Raw genomic sequence first — 9,650 nt, forward strand, 5'->3', positions numbered from 1 at the left:
TTCTGTAATTTTGTGAACCACAAACCATTTTTGTGCCATTATATGATTTGTGGTATTTGCTTGAGTGAACCTGTAAGGTTTGTACCTTCTGGAAAGTGCTAGCACCTACATATTATCCAATTTTTTCTAAATGTCATGAGGCATGAGCCACAATATTTCTCAAGAACGACCGTTGGTATATATAAGGCATGCATACAATTTTAATAACACTCTTTTTGCTCTCATTTATCTGTTGGCATAGAGCATCGTATAATATAGAAGTGTCATTCAAACATAGCTCTTTGAATATCGGACAAAATATTGGTTGGCTGATTTATTTATAAGAAGATTCTTCTATGTATTTAGTTACATGATTTTAATTTGATCGTCTTCTTTCAACTTTTTTTTGCCAAGTATGATATTTCCTTAGGTTCACCTTGACCTTCACTGCTCTTGTGTAAGAGCTTAAGTAAATTGATCTTGTATCATCAGAATCTGTAGCCTTGCATAGTTTTTTTTGTCTGTACATACACTTTAATTTCTTGCTCGCACTGAAATCCCTCTTTGTCACAGGATGAATCAGAAACTGAAGATGATGATCCCATGGACACAGAAGAAGCTTCCTCTGTCCTCATCGCTGCACTGCAGTCTTTCAGCCAAGCTCTGGTGAACTTTGAAATCCAGTTTAGAGAATTGCTCATGACTTGACAGAAATCATTCTTATGAGCACATCGTTTGATTCTATTACTAGGTCAGTCAACTTGAACTACCATGTGGAAGTGGAACTATTGTTGTCTGTCAGTTAAGACAGTCGGGAACTTGGTGTTGTCATTCCTGGCTATTGTATTAGGATACTAGCAGCACTTACATGCAGATATGCTTGTGATTCTAAAGATAGTACACAAGGTGATTGATGTGTGGGTCGCTCAAGTCCTGTGGGGTGCTGGGCTAAAGGTGTTCCATATACATGAACCATAAACTGGAATTGAAATTATTCTCCGCACGCACAAGTAAAACCTATGCAAAGTGAACAATCTCATAGTTGCAGCTTATATTCAGTACTTCTTCATTACAAATGTCGATTTCAAAGCATTTTCTTTCTCTAATTCTGCAACTTTATAAACTGCAGCTCAGTTTTGCTCACAAATGTTTTGCTCCTCATAAAACTAATTTTCTACTAACTGATTTCCGTATTTCCATTATAGTTTATTCATTACCATGTTCAAGGAATTATCAGCGTTTTTTCTGACTTGGTCAACTTACCCTTGCAGTAATTTAGCAGTTGAGATCAAGATGCTACTCCAATCTATATATGAAACCAAATCAGGTGGGCTTGATGACAAAGAGGTAATAAGAGATGAACTCTTCCAGTATAAAAAGTTGATGGTCCTAATTAGTTTATAGCTTATTCCTTGATCACTTTAATTTACACGACGTCTCCAGGGCCTTTTGTGTTCTTTGGTAATATATTTGATTATAGTCACAGCTTACGCAAGATGATTATTTACGTTCCTAATTTATCTTCCTCTATCATGGTGGTAGGGAAACATCGCCGTTAGTTTGCCTGAGATAGAAGGACTTCACATAATTTTGTCAATAGCATTGATCAGGACTTTTTTCTTATTCTTTTCTATTTGTAGACAAGGAAGAACCATAGAGAATCTCGATCCTTACACTATAGCAGTACCTGAAGCAGAGCAAACCGCTGTCTCAAATTTAATAGTAGATGGAAAGGAATGGTTGTTTTTGTTGCAGGTTACTCCAAGAACAAGTGCATTGTCAAGCTAGATGTTTTATATTATCCGTCCATAATCTGGATGCTTGTGTATCCTGCGACTTGGTTCATCCAGGAGGTATTTGTGTTCAAACACAAGTGTGGGCTGCTTGCAGGGTAGAGCATAATTGGATTTTAAAGCCATTTATAATGTCCTGCAAAACTATAAGTTTGAACAAAGGTACATTAGTTGTGTCACTCACATGGACAGTGTTGCCATCTATAATGCCTTACAAGTCTGAGCTCCATCATGATAATCTGATTAGTGTGTCGCAAGTCTGCTATTTCTAACTGTACAAATTCTGCACTTATTTAGCATTTTACATGATGCGTAGATTTTTCAGAACAGAAATAAGTCAATCCTTATAACCTGATTTTGCTATATTATTTAGTTCGAAGTTACTTTGTAAATCCCAGTTTCCCCAGTATTGTAACTCTGTGTCAAATTAAACTGATATTTCTCTTGTGAACAACTTCAATTTGTAATATCATGATTTTCTTTTTCAGAAACCACTTCAACTAGCCTAGGGCTATGTCTATTAGTCTTCCAGTATTTCTTGGAATGAGATAACACATGTTTCTTCAAGTGTCTACACACTACATGAAGTAAGTTTCTTATAGAGTAGTCAAACCTGGATACCAATTTATTGGAACATTATATTTCTTATAGAAGTAGTCAAACATGGATATCAATTTATTGGAACCATCAAGGAAGAGACACTCCTGGAGGGTCAGAAGTAATGCAATATATTCTCTCTCTTATGCCTATTTGAAATACAGTTGTAGGGTTGTACTTTGCCACTCATATTGCAGTACTCAACTGTAGCATGGATGAAGCAGGAAAGTGTGCTAAACCTTCTAACATGGACACTGCACTTGTACGAGCTACGGGCCACTATTGTTTGTCATATGAATTGTACATGTAGTGGTAATGTACCACATTTTTCATGTAGTAAGGATGATACGTTATACGGAGTATAACAGTATGGTTGCCGTGACCTTCCTATTGTCCGTAGAGCCAGAAGAAAAATAGAATAAAATTTTCATTAGACAAATAATAGAATTGGTGATTGAATATCACATGTCTGTAATTTTATATCTATGTGGGAGCTTGACGTAAGAGTACATGCAGAGTATACAAGTGAAAAACATTATTTATTTACAGGCATTATTGTCAAAGTTTATTTTAACAGGGAGGGATCCCGAAGCTTTATTACCATCGTAATAACATGATACAACACATATGACATCTAGGCCCTAAAGAAACAAGAAAATACATAACAAATCCATGGACTTTTACAAAAAAGGACCTCAAACTGAGAGACAAAAACATGATCAGGTCCCTGCGTCAGTGTAGGTTGCATCTTGCTGCCGTCGGGGACGAGCCACTTGAGGCAACGAGGTTGCTATGACAGTATGGCTCGAGGCCATACATAGCCCCAAATAGAAGAAACACTACCTCCTTGTTGGCATAGCCCTAGGAAGAAGAAAGAGGCGCACAGACAGACCCATCGCTTCAGAAGGTTGCACTTCAGCCTGAAGAGTCACCAGAGCGACGAAGACCGCCCATCGATTGCCAAAGACCAGCTTCAGCGAGTGGCGTAGCTTCATAACAATTATCGGTGAAAATAAGCTCATATCCAATCGTATATTATATTTTTGGATGAAGTTAACACCAAAGCTTCTACTGGTAAAAATTAGGGCCAGTTCGGAAATCCTAATGAAGTCTTGCTGACCTCAAATGTTGGCTTTACAAGAAAAGACTCATTTTTTCGCAATAATAGATGAGCAAGAATTTTCAAAACCAATGTTTCATTGTTGTTTCCCGTGGCAACGCACGGGCATTTTACTAGTTACTCCAACACTTGGTCAAAGTTAGCCTCGAAAAACGCATTAGGCCCTATATAGATAGAAGGAGGGAGTATCTAAAATCCCACAGGAGGACAGGAACCGGCTGCAACTATGCATATACAGATACAGGAAGATAGAGTTCAGTTTGAAGATCTAAGATATTCAGTCCACTCCGATGATCGATTTCAAGAACAGGACTTCTGCACTGAGCGCCATCAGGCGGTCAGAGATATTGCTTGAGCCGACGGGGGGCTCCACGCCCACGAATATGTACAGCCTTGCCAGCTCGCCTTCCAGTGTCGAAGAAGGCACAGCACTGTACCCGGTTATTGTTCTTATCGTGTCGAGCTGTTCCCTCAACTGTTCTTCCGTGTAGCGAGCCTGGTTGAAAAACAAGGAAGATCATGCTTAGACATGGGGAAGAAATAGTGCACAAATATAAATCCTGCTATGCTAGAGACATTACAACTGTGCATTCAGTGTGGCAAACTGTCCATTTCAAAAAGAAAATACTGTGGTGATCTGTGTTGTAGCCTTATAGGCATCCAGATGAAATCCAGGAGCGACTACATTTGTTCGCTTTGGCCTTTCCGCTTTCCGGACATCACAACTTGATGTGATTACTATTACGTTTACGCTTACAATGCTTTAGTCTTTTTATAGTTTTCCACTCATATACAATTTGAACTCTAGAACTGAAGGGGCAAGGCTACAGTAAAATCCCTACCTCTTCTCAAACATACAGATTAGTCCCAGAGTTGTGGGTATCAGTTAAAATCCCATAGAGTTGTGATTTGTGTTAGCTCAGCCCCAAATATTATGTTTTTGGTGTTACCTCAGCCCCAAATATTTTGTACTCCCTCTGTTCCTAAATGCAAGTTTTTTTAGAGATTTCATTACGAACTACATACAGATGTATATATACTGATTTTAGAATGTAGATTCACTCATTTTGCTCTGCATGTAGTCCATATTAAAATCTCTAAAAAGACTTATATTTAGGAACGGAGGGAGTATTTGTGTAATCTCTTCTCAAACATACTAATTGTGTAATTAGGGGCAAGGCAAAGGCCGAATCTCATAAAATCTGTCCAAACTTTAAATGGAAAGGGAAAAATGGGCTGAAAACTTCCCAGATTAATAATTGAAGATATATCAAATTTTGGAGTTATTCAGATTTTTTTAAATGCTGAGCCAAATTTGGCCGAATCTTTAGAAAAAAATGTACAAATTTTGGAACTTTGACCCCATTTTGATAATTGAGATTTTTTTTCAAAACATTTACAATTTTCAGTTAGCTGAGCTCAGGTCGGCTTAAGCCAAGCTCTCAAGCCGAGCCGTCCCTCTAGTCACTTAAACAATAAACATGGGACCCCTGACTGTTTTTCTGTCACTGATTAGTCTTAAGAGTTGTGGGTTTTAATTATAATCCCACAGAGTTGACGTTTTGCGTTAGCTCAGCCCCAAATTTTACGTATCTGTGCAATTTCCACTTTAAGAAATGATGTTATCATCATGCTGTATGAAGACACTTATTTTCCATATCCCCATACCACCAGATCGTGGATCTATGGTTTTATCAACTGGGAATGCCACACTTCACGCAAGCAATTCGGTTTTCACTTACTAGTAAAGCGACATAAAATTATTTGAATATAAGTAAATCATATTCGATCATTTCATGCCGAGCTATCAAATTGCAGAAATAAATAATCAGGCAGGGTACGTTTACAATGTCAAATATTTGTAAAATCTACAGAATGGCAGTGGCTTTCAACATAAATGCTGAGCCTGGTTTCCTATGTGGTTGCTCCATATAATAACAATTTTTTATATCCACTCTTGGCAAAATCCTACAGATAATCTGATTAACAGTAAGAAGCACAAATGTGTCACTGACTCACCTCGCTCTCAGCAACAACTCTGCTCCTAAATGCTTCATTCCTCACTGTGTAACCCACATCACTTGACTGATCGGACAGGTCAACGATTTCTTCGCCCATGGTGGAGAAATACGGCGTGCTCCCACTGGACATTACATCTTCAGTATCATGCATAGACGCCACTGGGACAAAACAGCATTCCATGCCTTGTTTGTCTACATCACTAGAATCCTTTACATTGCGTCCTATTGCAGAAATTCCTACAATGTCACCAACATGTGCAGTTTCAATAACCACCTGTGACTCACATTCTGTGAGGTTACTCAGTGGCAGCAACTCATCTTCAGGCTTCACAGCAGCAGCAACAATGTTGACTTGTACATCAGAAATTTCCCCAATACCAAGATCTGCCGTTGAAGCACAAGCTGCAAGGTCACTCTCATGCAGCACCTCATCTTCAGGCTTCGCAGCAGCAACAACGTTGACTTGCACATCAGAAATTTCCCCAGTACCAGGATCTGCCGTTGAAGCACCAACCGCAAGGTTACTCTCATGCAGCACCTCACTCTCAGGTTCCAGAGCAGCACCAATGCAACATACACATCATTAACTTCCCCTGTAACAATATCCGGATGCAACTCAGGAGCCACAAGGTTACTCGGTGAAAGGACCTCACTATCTGGTGCTGCAGTTGCACTAATCTCCACTTGCACATCAACCACTTCGGCCATTACAAGATCAGTACTCGGTGGCAGCACCTCGCTCTCAGGTGCGGCAATTACAATAATTTCCACTTGAGAATCAACCACTTCGGCCGTAACAAGATCGGTATTAGTATTAGCTTCTTCGAACACTCCCTCCACTGCAACTTCAAATCCTTCCTTGCTCTGAACCACGTTGTCTTCACCATGGAACACTGGAGCTGGTGACTCAGAGCCAACAGAGTCTCGTGGTGGCATGTCCTCGGTAGACTTCTTTTTCTCCATTGTTATGCCATGCTCTTTTTTATCTCCGATGTCTGATGAAAGTGAATACTGGCCTAAATTGTGTACAGAGAATTCATCCTCTCCCTTCTTGTTTTCATCACCTGATGTTGGCACACTTGATTCGGGAAAATAGGAACCTTGCGAATACGTCACCTCAGTAGACTTGTTTTCCTCTGTAGTTTTGCCATCCTCTTCTTTTTCATTCCAAATCTTTGATTGAAATGGTAGTTGGCCTGAATTCCTTGCAGAAAATTCACCTTCTCTCTTTTCCTGAACCACATTGTCTTCATCACCTGACGCCGGCACAGATGATCCATAGAACAGTGTCTCCTTGGTAGACTTGTTTTCCTCTGTAGTTTTGCCATCCTCTTCTACTTTTTCACTCAAATTCATTGACTGAAATGATTGTTGGCCTGAATTCTGTGCATCAAATTTAACTTCTCCCTTTTCCTGGACCACATTGTCATCGTCTTCGCCTGATACTGGCACATGCGATTCTGGAAAACAGAGGCCTCGCGACACCATCTCCTCCATAGACTTATTTTCCCCCATGGATTTACCATCACTTTCTTCTTTAGAATACACGTCATCATCTGTTTCACTCCAATTCTTTGATTGAATTGATTGCTTGCCTGTTACTTGTTCAGCTTCTTTGTCGTTTCCCTTTTCCTGAATCACATTATCCTCTTCTGGAAACAGTGGCTTTGCAGATGCAGAAAGACCAAAGCCCCTCGGTAGTGTTTCCATTAGAGTAGACTCCCTTCCTTCCAATGGTGTGTGCTCCTCTGTATTGTTGTCGCGGTTCGATATGTATGAACCATGGCCAGATTCTTTGGCAGAAAATTCACCTTGCACCTCCTCCTCCACCTCCTTGTCAGCAAACGCAGGCGCAGACGCTTCGTAAATAACAGGATCCCGTGGCAGCAGCGGCGAAGTGTCGCTCTCGTTTTCTTCTTTGATGATGGCCTGCTCTGTTTCAGTATCCAAATAGCCGAACGCCGGAGCCTCTTGTGACACCGTCTCCTTGGTAGGCTTATTTTCCTCCATAGTTTTCCCATCATGTTCTTCTTTTTCACCAAAATTCTTTGACTGAAATTGAACTGATTGCTGGCCTGAATTCTGTACAGAAAACTCATCTTCTCCCTTTTCCCGGACCACATTGTCGTCGTGACCGGAGGCTGGCACGCCCAATTCAGGAAAACAGAAGCCTTGCAACACCGTCTCCTTTGCAGGCCTGTTTTCCTCCATAGTTCTGTCATCCTCTTCATTGTTTTCAGAATACACGACATCCTCTTTTCCCTTCCAATTGTTTGATTGCAATGACTGTTGGTCTGAATCCAGTACAGAAAATTCATCTTCTCCTCTTTTCTGAACCAGAGTATCCTCTTCTTGAAGCAGTGGCTTTGATGGTGCAGAAAATTCATCTTCTCCTCTTTTCTGAACCAGATGATCCTCTCCTTGAAGCAGTGGCTTTGATGGTGGAGAAAATTCTTGGGCATAAAATTCACCTTCTGCCTCGTCGCCGGCAAGCGCACCGGGATCCCGTGACAGGGGCAGCGAAGTGTCGCTCCCGCCTTCCTCTTCGACGATGCCCTGCTCTGTTTCGGTATCCAAATGGCCGAACGCCGGAGCCTCTTGTCCGTACCCTTCCGACGCGTCGAGGAATTCTTGCTCCAGGTCGTCGTATTCTTGGGGGCACGGCTGCGGCGGCGGTTGACAGGAACGGAGGAGCGCGCCGGTGAGGTGGTTAGCGGCGGCGAGGCTGGCGAGGTAGGCGGCGAAGGGGACGGAGAGCGCGAAGCCGGCGGCGGAGAGGACGATCAGCGGCGGGGCCACGACCGGCGCGGCCGTCGCCGCGGCGCCGGCCATGGCGGCCGTCCGGCTCAGGCCCCATCCGCGCCGCAGCAGCTCGCGTGCCCAGCTGTCCTTAGACGCGTCGAGGAATTCTTGCTCCAGGTCGTCGTATTCTTGGGGGCACGGCTGCGGCGGCGGTTGACAGGAACGGAGGAGCGCGCCGGTGAGGTGGTTAGCGGCGGCGAGGCTGGCGAGGTAGGCGGCGAAGGGGACGGAGAGCGCGACGCCGGCGGCGGAGAGGACGATCAGCGGCGGGGCCACGACCGGCGCGGCCGTCGCCGCGGCGCCGGCCATGGCGGCCGTCCGGCTCAGGCCCCATCCGCGCCGCAGCAGCTCGCGTGCCCAGCTGTCCTTAGCGCCGCCGCCGCCGCCGTCAGCTGCTTCAGGACGGGGGCTGCGAGAGCGGGGAAGGCAGTCCTGGCCGTGGGTGCCGGCGGATCCGACCTCGTCGGTAACCATGCTCATGGGATGACGCTGAAGTCGGTGTCGGACTCGGAGTGGTGCTGTGGGAGGCGGCGGGGTTTGGATGGGCGGTGAGGTGGCCCTGACGGTGGCTGCTGGTGAGTGACGACGGGCGGGGGCTTTGGCCTGAGACGTGGCGCGTGGAAAAGCGACCGCGACGCGTGTGCACCAACGTGTCGACGCGCGCTCAGCTCCTGTGTCATGCAACCGAGACGGAGTGGGAGACGAGGGAGGCCCAGGCGGATTGATCTCCGAGTCCGTTTTCCCTTCGACCATGATTGATCTCGTCGACACTCATCATCTGCTAGGGTGTTTGTTTTCACGAATTTATTGAGTTAGAGACTTAAAAAAGTCTTTATAAGTCTCATCTAAACTAGACAGGAGAGATTTATAGGGACTTAAAGTGGGCATTTGAGACTTATGACTCTCAAGGAGGGACTTACATGGACTTTTAGTTGTAATATGGTCTTATAGAGAATTATAAGTCCCAGGAATCAAACAGGTAGGGACTTTTTAGGGATTTAGGACTTACTAGCAAAACATGCCTGTGCGTTGCAACGGGAGAAAAGGTGTCCTTGCACCGTCCTACTTCAATGCGACATGTAAGCATGTTTATGATCGGAGCAAACTCGGTTGCGACGAATCAGGCGACAAATGCGGTTCGAACATAGTGCCAGCATGGATGAGCGCAGAGTTGAGGTGTTGAAAACAGCATCGCAAAGACGTCCACAACCGCTCGTGATGTTGATCTCTATCTCTAGTGTTGGAGTAAATGAGCATGGAGCCCAGACGGAAGTTGAAACAGGGCATGTCTTCGGTTGGCGTGAACAGTGTAGTATCCGGACTGTTTCATCTGGTGAC

General features: G+C 43.8%; 1 long non-coding RNA gene and 1 pseudogene across 3 annotated transcripts; one reads left to right on the plus strand and one right to left on the minus strand.

The window, feature by feature from the left end:
- Positions 1-7: 7 nt before the first annotated feature.
- Positions 8-2,751, plus strand: LOC123038808 (uncharacterized). 2 transcript variants are annotated; one of them, XR_006417937.1, is made up of 4 exons: positions 8-730; positions 1,251-1,934; positions 2,261-2,359; positions 2,534-2,751. It is a non-coding gene; the product is annotated as an uncharacterized lncRNA (long non-coding RNA). The 2 variants fall into 2 exon arrangements; XR_006417936.1 differs by having other exon boundaries at positions 8-1,934.
- Positions 2,752-3,502: 751 nt separating this feature from the next.
- LOC123038819 (uncharacterized) lies at positions 3,503-8,932 on the minus strand (annotated as a pseudogene). The gene is made up of 2 exons (XR_006417938.1): positions 5,509-8,932; positions 3,503-3,985 (listed from the first exon to the last, which is right to left on the minus strand). The product of XR_006417938.1 is annotated as an uncharacterized protein (transcript).
- Positions 8,933-9,650: the final 718 nt, after the last annotated feature.

Source organism: Triticum aestivum, chromosome 1A (genome assembly GCF_018294505.1).
Source record: "Triticum aestivum cultivar Chinese Spring chromosome 1A, IWGSC CS RefSeq v2.1, whole genome shotgun sequence".
Lineage (NCBI taxonomy): Eukaryota > Viridiplantae > Streptophyta > Magnoliopsida > Poales > Poaceae > Triticum > Triticum aestivum.